Below are 15,769 nucleotides of genomic sequence, written 5' to 3' on the forward strand. Positions count from 1 at the left end.
CTATTTTCACTCAGATTCATCCTGTTTCATTTCTTGTCCTACATAAAAGGCAGAATTTCTATTTAATTCAATTTAATCAGCTTATAACATGCCAAGTCACAACAAAAGTTGCCTCAAGGCGCCTCACACAGAACAGCTCAAAATAAAATTTAAATAAAAAAATTCAAATACATAATTAAAAACACAAGTAAAAGAATAAAACAGATAAAAAAAAATAAAAGCTATTCATAAGAAAGAGAATAAAAATACATTTTAAGTCTTGACGTGACAGCTAAGATTCAGTCGCTATAATAAAATCTTTGTTGTTGTGTGGGCCGCCCGAAGAGGAGGTACTGCTGGCTCACCACCAGAGGGCGCCCTGCCTGTTGTCAGGTTTCAGGCACCAGAGGGCTCAGCCGCCTCACTGGAGCTCCAGGTGCGCTGACACTGACAGCTGTCAGTCATCATCATCATTATCACCATAAAAGCCTGGGAGAATCATCAGAACCCCGCCGAGTTATCAGCTTACCCGACAGGTAACCTACTCAGCTGCTTTGTACCGTTCGCACATTTACTGTTTCTGATTTTTGCAGTCGTAACCTCTGGTATACTTGCAGCTTGGAGCTGGGTGTGTGGAAGTTGGAGGGAGTTGGCATTTCCACTCCTCACTTCTCTTATCTTTAAGTATACTGTTGGTACTGCACGTCTTCAGTGTTCCTGTTTTCTGGGAGTGGTGGATTTTTCCCTCAGGAGAGGAACTGAACTTTTGCTGACTGTTGCTGGGTGTACACACACCCACCGTAACCTGTTTGTTTTCCCTGCCAGCAGTACCGGATCTGACAGCCGGGAGCAGTGGCCACCTGGGGACTCAGGATTTGGCGGCTCCAGTGGACTGCAGGTCTCCGTTGGCGGTGGAACCTTGTGGGTCCCGGCTCTTCTCTGGATGGGCGTCTCCTATCCTCAGGCCTGCCCACACGTCACCTTTTTGTGGAACTTTAATTGACAGACTAAAGCAGTATTTGACCTGTAGTGCACATTTGCAATATTAAATTGTATTTATTGGCATCTCTATTGTCTGTTCATTTACGCCCCCTGTGTGGGTCCATGTCTTACACTTTCCCAACATTTGTCTTCTATTGTATTCTTTCGACTACTCTGTTTGGGGTTACCACAACACATTATTAGTCTCCATCTCACCCCATTCTCTCCATCCTCCTCTGTCACGCCAGCCCCCTACATGTGCTCGCTCACCACATGCATAAATCTTCTTTTTATTCTTGCTCTTCTCTGCCTCCTCTGGCAGCGCCATCCTCAGCATCTTTCTCAGGATATACCCTGCATCCCTCCTCTGTATGTGCTCTGAGTATCCGACCTGTGCTGTCCCTCTGATGTGGTCATTCCTACGCCTGTCCATCTTCTTCACACCCAAAGAAATTGCATCTTCAACTCCAGTTCCAACCCCTGTCTAGAGCCACATTACCTAAAAACTATGGAGCTTACCTTGGCTCATTACTGTCTTATACATTTTCCTTTCACACTTGCAGATATGCTTCTATTACAAATCCCTTTTGCCACTCTCTCCAAGCTGCTAACTCTCTACCACAGTCTCCTTTACTGAGAACAGCTGATGCCAAGTATTTAAACTTGTATTTAAATTATGCCTGTCTTGCCTTCTTTATACCCCTGTCACACTAGAGGCCAAATGCCAGTTAAATGAAAATTTGATCCACATTTGGGAGGTGTCAAGGGCTGTCAGACAGCATTCTGAGCGCAGTCCAAACAATCGGGCAGAATCATGCGGCTGCAATCGAAGTGGAAAAATATTGAATGGCAGTCTAAGTGCCATCTGACTGCATTCATAATAATCAGACGGCGTGAAAACGCCATTTGTGACATTCTGATACATAGTGTTCAGGATGACATTCGGCATGTTTCCGCCACGTTGAACCCTGGCCGAATGTCCCAAATGTGACTGCACACACCCCGAGTGCACCTCGAGTGCTGCTGGAATATATTCTGCCGAACCGCTATCAGAATGCAATCATACAGCTTGTAAGTGCATTCTTATTTGTTGATACTGCATTCTGGCAGGCTCATGTGCACGGCATGTACAGGGATCAGTCCGGGCGGGTCACAGCGCAGTCTGGGTATTCGGACACTCCCTCTCAGATGTGGCACGAATCTCCTTTTTTTTTTTTTTATTCCGCCTGATTTGGCTTGGCTCGTCCTCATTCGTACTAAGTGTGATGTAGCCCTTATGAATTTCACGTTTTCTTCATCATCTATATGAACCTGGGTTCAACCATCACTCTCTTCCTCTTCTTCATCCTTGAAACCACCATCCAATGTGGTCTTTTTATTCTCTTACCTACTATCACCTTACACCCTCACTTTCTGGCTTCATCTCCTGCATAGGACATAGTTCAAATGTGCACCCATTCCTCAACCCTTATATATCATCTTGTGATAGTCCTTCTTCTTAAAACATGTATTTTCCGCAACCATTACCATTCTTTTTTAAAATCTGTTATCACCTTCCTTTCCACATTTGTTTCCTTGATACCATACCTACTCATCATCTCTGTTCTCTTCACCCACATGCCCACTGAAGTCTGCTCCAATCCCTACTCTGTCTTTCTTGGGTGCAGTCTCTCCTACCTCATCTAACTCACACCCCATTTGCGGGACATATGCACAGATGACATTCATCATCACTGCTTCAATTTCCGGCTTTATACCCTTCACTTAGTCAGACACTTACTTCGCCTCCAATAGCTTGGGACTCCGGCAAGGATGGTCGCATTCCTCTCCACTCCCCTCACCCTGGCTTCCTCCCTGCCACCTCGAAGGCAGCGTGGTTTTTACTGCTGCAGCCTTAAACTCCCCAAGCTGGGCAGTGCAGTCCCTCCTACTGCAGCCTTCACCCACTTTGCCTCAATTCGGATGACGGACTGCTTCAAGTTTATGGCACATAAACAATGTCAAATGTATATGTGTTGTCTTTAATTCTGATGTGTGCCATTATTACGGTAAACTAGTAACAATTGTGGATTAATTGCCGTATTTTGTCTGAGGTAATTGGAGTGTAAACGTAATTTCATTGTTGTTGCTCTCGTGTAATGAGAATGACAATAACTCTCATCTCAATACACTCTTTATATGCTTTTTGTCAGAACTACCCCTATACCATTTCTCATTCCATCCACACCTACGGAGAACAGTTTGAACCAGTGGGAAAAATAAATTGCTGCAATTTCAAAAGAGGTGTGCTTGTGTATGTGTGATGGTGGGGGGCACAAAAACAAAACAGCAGTATCTATAGAAACAAACAAGAATGCATGAGTCATAGTTTCCGTTGTTCTACCATAGGTGTTCTTTTGTGGTTAGTCTGCTTCTCCAGTCTACTGTGTGCCAGTAAGTACCTGACAAGACATCCAGAGGTCTACCTCTTGTCTGATTTACTGTTTTCCCAAAAGATCCTTCACAGGCAGTCTGGTTCGGATCTACAGAAAAGTGCCACAGACCTACATGGTTGGCGGCTTGAGTCAGGAGCTCAGCAGACCACATGGGTTGGTTGGAGGACCAGAGCTGAGTCACATCACGGTGTAGTGGATGAGGTCAGTGAATACAGCAGCTGGCTCTGAGATAAACCAAACCCCAAATGTCTGTGACACCATCTATGGGCTATGTTTTTTTTCCTTCAATATACTGATGCAGTCTGAAACAGACAAACCACTTGAGAGTTTCTGCAGCTGCAATCACACCAAAATGTCCCATATGGATCATACATAACCAAATTGTAACAGTGGTATCCTGCGGCATTAACAGACAGGGCAGTCTTTGTGGAGGTCTGACAGCTTGCATTACTCAAAACCTTTGATCCAAAAAAAAAAAAAAAAAAAAAACTAATAAAAAAAAAACTAAATCAAACTTACATAATAGGAAGCATGTGGCTCAAAGGGCTTCAGAATAAAACAAGAAAACATGATTAAGCCACCGAAGTAAATGTTTGAAAAGCTTTTCTCCCTGTAATATGATGTCCTTACGAAATCAATTTGCGTAATTCGTATTTCTACACATAAACTCAATTAGGCATCATCATCTGGGACGGGGCCACAAAAGACTGAGAAAATTGATGAATACTCAAAGAACACCTGTTTGGAACATTCCACAGGTGAACAGGTTAATTGGAAACAGGTGAGTGTCATGATTGCGTATAAAAGGAGCATCCCCAAAAGACTCAGCCGTTCACAAGCAAAGACGGGATGAGGATCACCACTTTCTGAACAAATGCATGAAAAAATAGTCCAACAGTTTAAGAACAATGTTTCTCAACATTCAAATGCAAGGAATTTAGGGATTCCATCATCTACAGTCCATAATATAATCAGAAGATTCAGACAATCTGGAGAACTTTCTACATGAAAGTGGCAAGGCCGAAAACCAACATTGAATGCCCATGACCTTCGATCCCTCAGGCGAAACTGCATTAAAAACCAACATCATTGTGTAAAGGATCCTACCGCGTGGGCTCAGGAACACTTCAGAAAACCATTGTCAGTTAACACAGTTTGCCGCTACATCTACAAGTGCAAATTAAAACTCTACCATGCAAAGCGAAAGCCATACATCAACAACATCCAGAAATGCCGCCACCTTCTCTGGGCCCGAGCTCATTTTTTACCTGTGCTGCTCCACAGCCTGTCCAGTGGATTTTGATTTTGATTTTATTTTTTTTAGCACTGTTGTCGTGTGTTACCTGTGCTGCTCCACAGCCTGTCTAGTGGATTTTTATTTTATTTTTTACCACTGTTGTCGTGTGTTACCTGTGCTGTTCCACAGCCTGTCCAGTGGATTTTTATTTTATTTTTACCACTGTGTCGTGGGTTACCTGGCTGCTCCACAGCCTGTCCAGTGGATTTTATTTATTTTTAGCACTGTTGTCGTGTGTTATCGTGCTGCTCCACAGCCTGTCCAGTGGATTTTATTTATTTTTTAGCACGTTGTCGTCTGTTACCTGTGCTGCTCCACAGCCTGTCCAGTGGATTTTTATTTTATTTTTTTTAGCACTGTTGTCGTGTGTTACCTGTGCTGCTCCACAGCCTGTCCAGGGATTTTTATTTATTTTTACCACTGTTGTCGTGCGTTACCTGTGCTGCGCCACAGCCTGTCTAGTGGTTTTTTGTTTTGTTTTGGCACCGTTGTCGTGCGTTACCTGTGCTGCTCCACAGCCTGTCCAGTGGATTTTGATTTGATTTATTTTTTTTTAGGCACTGTTGTCGTGCGTTGCCTGTGCTGCTCCACAGCCTGTCCAGTGGATTTTTATTTTATTTTATTTTATTTTTTAGCACTGTTGTCGTGCGTTACCTGTGCTGCTCCACAGCCTATCTAGTGGATTTTTATTTTTTTTTAGCACTGTTGTCGTGCGTTACCTGTGCTGCTCCACAGCCTGTCTAGTGGATTTTTATTTTATTTTAGCACTGTTGTCGTGCGTTACCTGTGCTGCTCCACAGCCTGTCTAGTGGATTTTTATTTTATTTTAGCACTGTTGTCGTGCGTTACCTGTGCTGCTCCACAGCCTGTCCAGTGGATTTTTATTTTTATTTTATTTTATTTTTTAGCACTGTTGTTGTGCGTTACCTGTGCTGCTCCACAGCCTGTCTAGTGTCGGACTCCCTGTTTGGGAATCCGCTAGCGTAGCGTAGCTACTAGCTCTTAGCCGTTTTAGCATGGCGGCTTCTCCTGTCTCTCCCGTACTTTTCTGCTCTGGGTGTGAAATGTTTAGTTATGCCTCGGCCCTCTTTTAGCAGTAACGTACTTGTAATAAGTGCAGCTTATTCGTAGCTTTGGAGGCCAGGCTGGGCGAATTGGAGGCTCGGCTCCGCACCGTGGAAAATTCTACAGCTAGCCATGGCCCCTGTAGTCGTGCGGACCAAGGTAGCTTAGCCGCCGTTAGTTCCCCCCTGCAGACCCCGTGCAGTCGGGAAGGCAGGCTGACTGGGTGACTGTGAGGAGGAAGCGTATCCCTAACAGAAGCCCCGGGTACACCGTCAACCCGGTCACATCTCTAACCGTTTTTCCCCACTCGACGATACACTCGCCGAGGATCAAACTCTGGTTATTGGCGACTCTGGTTTGAGAAATGTGAAGTTAGCGACACCAGCAACCATTGTCAATTGTCTTCCGGGGGCCAGAGCAGGCGACATCGAAGGACATTTGAAATTGCTGGCTAAGGCTAAGCGTAAATTTGGTAAGATTGTAATTCACGTCGGCAGTAATGACACTCGGTTACGCCATCGGAGGTCACTAAAATTAACATTGAATCGGTGTGTAACTTTGCAAAAAACAATGTCGGACTCTGTTGTTTTCTCTGGGCCCCTCCCCAATCAGACCGGGAGTGACATGTTTAGCCGCATGTTCTCCTTGAATTGCTGGCTGTCTGAGTGGTGTCCAAAAAATGAGGTGGGCTTCATTGATAATTGGCAAAGCTTCTGGGGAAAACCTGGTCCTTGTTAGGAGAGACGGCATCCATCCCACTTTAGAGGGAGCAGCTCTCATTTCTAGAATCTGGCCAATTTTTTGGGATCCTCCAAACTGTGACTGTCTAGCGTTGGGACCAGGAGGCAGAGCTGTGGTCTTATACACCTCTCTGCAGCTTCTCTCCCCCTCCCATCCCCTTATTACCCCATCCCCGTAGAGACGGTGCCTGCTCCCAGACCACCAATAACTAGCAAAAATCTATTTAAGCATAAAAAATTCAAAAAGAAAAAATAATATAGCACCTTCAATTGCACACAGACTAAAACAGTTAAATGTGGTCTATTAAACATTAGGTCTCTTTCTCTAAGTCCCATGTTGGTAAATGATATATAATTGATCAACGTATTGATTTATTCTGCCTAACAGAAACTTGGTTACAGCAGGATGAATATGTTAGTTTAAATGAGTCAACACCCCCGAGTCACACTAACTGTCAGAATGCTCGTAGCACGGGCCGGGGCGGAGGATTAGCAGCAATCGTCCAGTCCGGCTTATTAATTAATCAAAAACCCGACAGAGCTTAATTCATTTGAAAGCTTGACTCTTAGTCTTGTCCATCCAAATTGGAAGTCCCAAAAACCAGTTTTATTTGTTATTATCTATCGTCCACCTGGTCGTTACTGTGAGTTTCTCTGGTGAATTTTCAGACCTTTTGTCTGACTTAGTGCTTAGCTCAGATAAGATAATTATAGTGGGCGATTTTAACATCCACACAGATGCTGAGAATGACAGCCTCAACACTGCATTTAATCTATTATTAGACTCTATCGGCTTTGCTCAAAAGTAAATGAGTCCACCCACCACTTTAATCATATTTTAGATCTTGTTCTGACTTATGGTATGGAAATAGAAGACTTAACAGTATTCCCTGAAAACTCCCTTTTGTCTGATCATTTTTTAATAACATTTACATTTACCCTGATGGACTACCCTGCAGTGGGGAATAAGTTCATTACACTAGAAGTCTTTCAGAAAGCGCTGTAACTAGGTTTAAGGATATGATTCCTTCTTTATGTTCTCTAATGGTCATATACCAACATAGAGCAGAGTAGCTACCTAAACTCTGTAAGGGATGTTAGAGTATCTTGTCAATAGTTTTACATCCTCATTGAAGACAACTTGGATGCTGTAGCTCCTCTGAAAAAGAGAGCTTTAAATCAGAAGTGTCTGACTCCGTGGTATAACTCACAAACTCGTAGCTTAAAGCGATAACCCGTAAGTTGGAGAGGAAATGGCGTCTCACTAATTTAGAAGATCTTCACTTAGCCTGGAAAAAGAGTTTGTTGCTCTATAAGAAAGCCCTTCGTGAAGCTAGGACATCTTTCTACTCATCACTAATTGAAGAAAATAAGAACAACCCCAGGTTTCTTTTCAGCACTGTAGCCAGGCTGACAAAGAGTCAGAGCTCTATTGAGCTGAGTATTCCATTAACTTTAACTAGTAATGACTTCATGACTTTCTTTGCTAACAAAATTTTGACTATTAGAGAAAAAATTACTCATAACCATCCCAAAGATGTATCGTTATCTTTTGGCTGCTTTCAGTGATGCCGGTATTTGGTTAGACTCTTTCTCTCCGATTGTTCTGTCTGAGTTATTTTCATTAGTTACTTCATCCAAACCATCAACATGCTTATTAGACCCCATTCCTGCCAGGCTGCTCAAGGAAGTCCTACCATTATTTAATGCTTCAATCTTAAATATGATCAATCTATCTTTGTTAGTTGGTTATGTACCACAGGCCTTTAAGGTGGCAGTAATTAAACCATTACTTAAAAAGCCATCACTTGACCCAGCTATCTTAGCTAATTATAGGCCAATCTCCAACCTTCCTTTTCTCTCAAAGATTCTTGAGAGGGTAGTTGTAAAACAGCTAACTGATCACCTGCAGAGGAATGGTCTATTTGAAGAGTTTCAGTCAGGTTTTAGAATTCATCATAGTACAGAAACAGCATTAGTGAAGGTTACAAATGATCTTCTTATGGCTTCGGACAGTGGACTTATCTCTGTGCTTGTTCTGTTGGACCTCAGTGCTGCTTTTGATACTGTTGACCATAAAATTTTATTACAGAGATTAGAGCATGTCATAGGTATTAAAGGCATTGCGCTGCGGTGGTTTGAATCATATTTGTCGAATAGATTACAGTTTGTTCATGTAAATGGGGAATCTTCTTCACAGACTAAAGTTAATTATGGAGTTCCACAAGGTTCTGTGCTAGGACCAATTTTATTCACTTATACATGCTTCCCTTGGGCAGTATTATTAGACGGCATTGCTTAAATTTTCATTGTTACGCAGATGATACCCAGCTTTATCTATCCATGAAGCCCAGAGGATACACACCAATTAGCTAAACTGCAGGATTGTCTTACAGACATAAAGACATGGATGACCTCTAATTTCCTGCTTTTAAACTCAGATAAAACTGAAGTTATTGTACTTGGCCCCACAAATCTTAGAAGCATGATTGTCTAACCAGATCGTTACTCTGGATGGCATTTCCCTGATCTCTAGTAATACTGTGAGAAATCTTGGAGTTATTTTTGATCAGGATATGTCATTCAAAGCGCATATTAAACAAATATGTAGGACTGCCTTTTTGCATTTACGCAATATCTCTAAAATCAGAAAGGTCTTGTCTCAGAGTGATGCTGAAAAACTAATTCATGCATTTATTTCCTCTAGGCTGGACTATTGTAATTCATTATTATCAGGTTGTCCTAAAAGTTCCCTAAAAAGCCTTCAGTTGGTTCAGAATGCTGCAGCTAGAGTACTGACGGGGACTAGCAGGAGAGAGCATATCTCACCCGTGTTGGCCTCCCTTCATTGGCTTCCTGTTAATGCTAGAATAGAATTTAAAATTCTTCTTCTTACTTATAAGGTTTTGAATAATCAGGTCCCATCTTATCTTAGGGACCTCGTAGTACCATATTACCCCATTAGAGCGCTTCGCTCTCAGACTGCGGGCTTACTTGTAGTTCCTAGGGTTTGTAAGAGTAGAATGGGAGGCAGAGCCTTCAGCTTTCAGGCTCCTCTCCTGTGGAACCAGCTCCCAATTCAGATCAGTAGACAGACACCCTCTCTACTTTTAAGATTAGGCTTAAAACTTTCCTTTTCGCTAAGGCTTATAGTTAGGGCTGGATCGGGTGACCCTGGACCATCCCTTGGTTATGTTGCTTTAGACGTAGACTGTGGGGGGTTCCCATGATGCACTGTTTCTTTCTCTTTTTGCTCCGTATGCATCACTCTGCATTTAATCATTAGTGATCGATCTCTTTTTCCTGGTTCTTTCCCTCAGCCCCAACCAGTCTCAGCAGAAGACTGCCCCTCCCTGAGCCTGGTTCTGCTGGAGGTTTCTTCCTGTTAAAAGGGAGTTTTTCCTTCCACTGTGGCCAAGTGCTTGCTCATAGGGGGTCGTTTTGACCGTTGGGGTTTTTCATAATTATTGTATGGCCTTGCCTTGCAATGTGGAGCGCCTTGGGGCAACTGTTTGTTGTGATTTGGCGCTATATAAGAAAAAAGTTGATTGATTGATTGATTTGAAATGGACAGACGCAAAGTGGAAAGTGTGCTGTGCTCTGATGAGTCCACATTTCATATTGTTTTTGTAAAGCATGGACATCGTGTCCTCCAGACAAAAGAAGAAAAAGACTATCCAGATTGTTACCAGCGCAAAGTTCAAAAGCCGGCATCTGTGATGGTATGGGGGTGTGTTAGTGCCCATGGCATGGGCAACTTACACATCTGTGATGGCATCATCAATGCTGAAAGGTACATCCAGGTTTTGGAGCAACACATGCTGCCATCCAAGCAACGTCTTTTTCAGGGACGTCCCTCCTGAAGAGTCCTGATCACCCAGAGCTTGTGTTCAAGGGGGTGGTTTGAGCCAAAGTGCAGATATCGGTCAGTGTGAGTGGGTTTTCTGTAAACCCCTGTCTGGAGCTGCCTGTTCTCTCCAATCATAACATCACAGTCCAAGAAGGCTAAATGGTTGTTTCTGGCATCCTCACGTGTGAAATTGATATTGGAGTCCACCGAGTTGATGTGCTCTGTAAAATCCTCAACTTCCTGTTGCTTGATTTTAACCCATGTGTCACCATCAAGGCTCTCTTCTCCACTAGCTCCATGTACAGATTGGCCACAATGGGGGATACCAGAGACCCCATCGCACAAACATGGATCTGCCTGTAGTGATTCCCCCTAAACAGGAAATACATGGTGTTAAGACAGATCTCCAAGAGTTGGCAGATGTGGTCAGGTGTGAGTTTGGTCCCTTCAAGTAGACACGCATCCTCCAGCAGTCTCTGCCTCACAGCTGAGATGGCCTCAGCAGTGGGGATGCAGGTGAACAACGATGTCACATCAAATGACACCATAGTTTCATCTGCCTCCAGCTGAAGGTCCTTAATCTTGTTCACAAAATCTTGTGTGTTCTCCACATGGTGGTCTGAGTTACCCACTAGAGGAGCCAAAATCCACTTGGCCAAATTGTACGTGATGGAATCTGTGCTACAAACAATAGGCCTGAGTGGCACATCCTGTTTGTGGATTTTGGGCAGTCCATAGATGCATGGAGTGGCATCCCCAGGGTACAGTCTGTAGTATGCCTGCCTGTGGATGAGTCCCTCTTTCTCTTTCTCTCTTTGAGTCCCCATTTTCCACAGAACCTTCAAATCTTGAAGGTTCCGTGGACCTCTTCTATGAACTCTGATCTTTAGTTTTTCTCATAAACTTTCTGTTGGATTCAAGTCAAGTGATTAGATGGGCCATTCTAGAAGCTTTATTTTCATTCTCTGAAACCAGTTGAGAGTTTCTTTGGCTGTGTGTTTTTGGATCACTGTCTTACTGAAATGTCCACCCTTGTTTCATCTTCATCATCTTGGTATGTCTCAGTACATTTTCCCATTCATCTTTCCTTCAATTACATGAAGTTTGTCAGTGCTGTATGTTGAAGAACAGCCCCACATCATGATGTTTCCACCTCCAAACAGCTAAAGAGTTCAGTTTTGGTCTCATCTGACCAGACTATATTCTCCCAGTATTTCACAGGCTTGTCTAAATGTTGTGCAGCAAACTTTAAACGGCCGGCAACATGCTTTTTCTTCAGTAATGGAGTCTTGCCTGGTGTGGTATACAGGCCATGAAGGTTTAGCGCATTACCTACTGTTTTCATTGAAACAATTGTACCTGTTAATTTCAGGTGTTTCTAAAGCTCTCCACAAGTGGTCCTTGGCTCTTGAACAACTCTTTTGCTAATTCTTTTCACTCCTCTGCCAGAAATCTAGTGAGGCACACCTGGTCATGGCCACTTTATGGTGAAATGATGTTCTTTCCACTTCTGAATTATGGCCCCAACAGTGCTCACTGGAACATTCAGAAGTTTAGAAGTCCTTCTATAACCGATGCCATCAGTATGTTTTGCAACAATAAGGTTGCAAAGATTTTGAGAGAGCTCTTTGCTTTTACCCATCATGAGATGTTTCTTGTGTGATACCCTGGTAATGAGACACATTTTTATAGGACATCAATTGGGATGGAACCAGCTGATATTAATCTGCACTGACAAGGGGCAGGATTGCGTTGTAATTACTGATAGATTTCAGCTGGTGTCTTGGCTTTCCATGCTTTTTTGCACCTCCCTTTCTTCAGGCGTTCCCTGTGTCATTTCATATTATTACACATAACTTAATTTATGGACATCTATGGTTTGATTTCTTTGTATGTGTGGATCACTTGCATTATTACTGACATCTAGTGAAAATTTCATGTCAGTAGCACCTTCAGAAATATATTTACTGAGAATCCTGACATGTTCAATACTCATTTCATTAGAAAATAAATCATGTGCTCTACTGTCTGCCCATGTAGTTATAGCTATAATCTTCAATTCTTTCATCATACAAAATTGGTTTATAGTTTTGTACCCCCATGTTTCATTAGTAAACCTGAAAAACAACTTTTCCCATTATTTTATTAATTTCCTCAACAGGTACACATCAACATATAGTATTTTTCTTTGCTGTGGATGTTTCAAACATAATAATAATCATAATGATAATAATAATAAAAAGATTTACTAATGGTGAATTTGCTGGAATGGCATTAATAAGACTAAATTACAGTATTAAAAAGAATACGCACTTAATTTGTACATTCCCAGGATAACTGCACCTCTTCACAAAAGGTTCTTTCATTAAAACAGCATTACATCAGTGCTCTCGTCTGTTTGAGGAATGGACACAGACTTTAACAACACAGCTGGAGGGGACCGTAATTCAGGTCTGGTACTGAGTGGTAAAGTGTTCATTATACTGTGAGACGTCAGCTCCAACCTGATTAGGTTAAGTAACACATCAAGGCATCTATGAATTTGATCTGTCACCTAAATAAATCTGCACCATCTCTCAAAACCCCATCTCTGTCTGGTAGAAGGAACTCAATCCAAACCCCAAAATTACAGCATCAAATTGCCTGAATGTTTTCAGTATTAGAATAAGACTCTGAGGCTTAATAAACCAACCAACCTCACGGCAAGTCCATACTTAGCCTTTAAACTCTCGAGACAAATTAGTACGTCATAGTGGTTAAAGTGGTTGGCTTCCAGGAACCTTTCAAGACAGCACAGGGGCATAATGATCATCAAATGCTACAGACCAAAAACTCACCAGAAAATGTGTGCTGGGTAATAATTTTTTAAAAGGTCTGTAAAAAAACAAACTACAACAACAACAACAACAAAAAACTGCCTCTGTCCTCAGCCATAATTTAAGAATGTGACTGGTGACTCCCCACCGTAATGTCAAAAGACTGGATCATATCCTGAAGCACTTCATTCAAGTATTTTGAAATAGTGAATCGTTTAGTGTGTCACTGCTTCATTCAGTGTTTGAGTGTATCATTTTCTGAAGCAATTCAATCATTTAGCTTTTGAAACATGTATTTCATTGTCTCAAGTAGTTTCAAACAATGATCATTTTCTGAAACAATATCCTTCTTTAGTGTTTAGGCACTGAATCGTTTTCCGAACCAAGAGTTTAAGTTAATGTTTTGAGCTCTTTGAAACCATAGGTCATCATGCTTCATTTCATAAAATAATTAATTGAATGAAAAACAGTTCAGAAAATGTTTCATGAAACAATAAATCATTTTCTGAAGAGATTGTTTCATTTGGTGGTTTGGTTCTTTCGAATTAATGAAAACATTTTGAAGGTCTTTTTCCAACATTTTTTGAAAAGGTGTCTCATTTTAGTTTCTGCAATGAAACTAAAGGAAACATGAATTAAATACATAAATCACATGCACATAATCAGAATGTGTCCAAATAATATCATTTTCTTGTGTTTCAAACACAAGAAAATGATATTATTTGGACACATTCATACAACCAATGTGCATATTCAAATCATGTAAATCTAGCAGTCTTTTTTTCAGTGTGTTTCATTTAGAGTTTTGAGCAATGTGAAACCACAAACTGCTTTATGAAGCAACTCTTAGAGCATATTAACACAGTGAATAATTTTCTGAAACAAATTCTTCATTTGCACCATTTTAAATTAGTAACCCATTTCTTCAAGCAACTGTTTCACTTAGTGTTAACATATATTTTTTTTAAACTGAATCTTTTTGTCGTAGCTGTTGTATTTTGTGTTTTGAACATTTGGAAGCACTGATTTTCAGAGCTGTTGTGTTTACTGTTTTGAGTGTTTTCTGAAGGAATCATTTAATTTGCACCAGCTTTAAACAGTGAATCATTTCTTGAAGGAATTGTTTCATTTTGTATTTTGAGTTTTGAAGCAGTGAATAATATTCAGAACTGTTTCATTTAGTAGTGTTTTGAGTGATTCAAATCAGAGTTATTTTATGAAATAAATGCTTCATTTAGTGTTTCAAGTGTTTTGAAGCAGTGAATTATTTTCTGAGACAACTAGTTATATTGGTTGTAAATTACAAAAACTCTAGCTGCAGCCATCGATATGCCTGGAATATTTCTGGGAGGTGTTTAAACCAGAAATTCTCATCCCTAATAGCAGTACCTTAGACAAACTCTTATGTATCGTTGCTTACACGTTTCTCTGTGAAATCACTCAAAATGCCCTCAAATATGAACCTTGTAACATAACCTGAAAGCCCTTCTTGTAAAAACACAATTATTACACTGTAAAATAGATGACTGATGCACAGTGGAACGGGGGAACAAATCATTTCTGTTGAAACACTGTGGTCTCGCTGTCTCACTGTTATACGTGGACACTGCATAAAGGCCCCTGAGAGACGGCGGCAGAAGTCGCAGTAATGGTTTTGCCACATGCAAAGTGTGAGTTCATTCTCAGACCATGTCAGACGATCCAGCTGCTGCTTCTCTGTTTCAATCTGGTCACACACACACACACACACACACACACACACACACACACACACACACACACACACACACACACACACACACACACACACACACACACACACACACACACACACACACACACACACACACACACAGCTGGATTTGTTCAAAGCATTCACTCCGTCTCAGGCTTCAGTCCACCTCTCACCTACAGCTCACACTGTCAAATCAGACTGCTGTAAATCACACTTGTAGATATTTTACACCCAGCACTAAAAATGTCTTTTCCTCACACGATCCCACCTCTACATGCAAAAACGAATTTTAAAGAATTCCTACAGGTAGGGTGTTTACATATCACGAACAACACAGCGCTGTGCTCCATTGAGCCTTATTCCAGGTATTCTCGTTAATCCTTACTGGCACATCGAACCGTGCAAGTCTAGACTGGAAAGGTTCATTATACGGTTGGGAATAACACATAGAAAAGAGAACACAGCAACACTTTTAACAGCCATTATGAAAAAAAAAAGGGTAAAAACAACTTGAGCACTGTCAGTCACATGATGGCACACTGAGCGGCTCTATATCCCTGAGAGGCTATAAAAATAACGCAATGCTAAAATACCCTCGGCCGTATGAGCGTTGTGTTCTTTATCATTTGAAGTTGTTTAATTAATTATTAAGACCCTATTATCTTACCTACAATTTGTATATGTTCAACAAAGCCCCGCTATCAGTTAAGCAATCAAAAACAATATTTACGTTTTAATGGCGTCAGCATGAGGCCTTTCGTGTGCGTGTACATGAGCTTTAGGCAAGAGCAGAAGTTGTGCAAATCAAGGAATATTTGTAGATCACCCTCTGTGCATTTGCTGGTATTAATGAGACATATTTAACTCCACA

The sequence above is a fragment of the Thalassophryne amazonica genome, chromosome 17 (assembly GCF_902500255.1).
Source record: "Thalassophryne amazonica chromosome 17, fThaAma1.1, whole genome shotgun sequence".
Classification (NCBI taxonomy): domain Eukaryota; kingdom Metazoa; phylum Chordata; class Actinopteri; order Batrachoidiformes; family Batrachoididae; genus Thalassophryne; species Thalassophryne amazonica.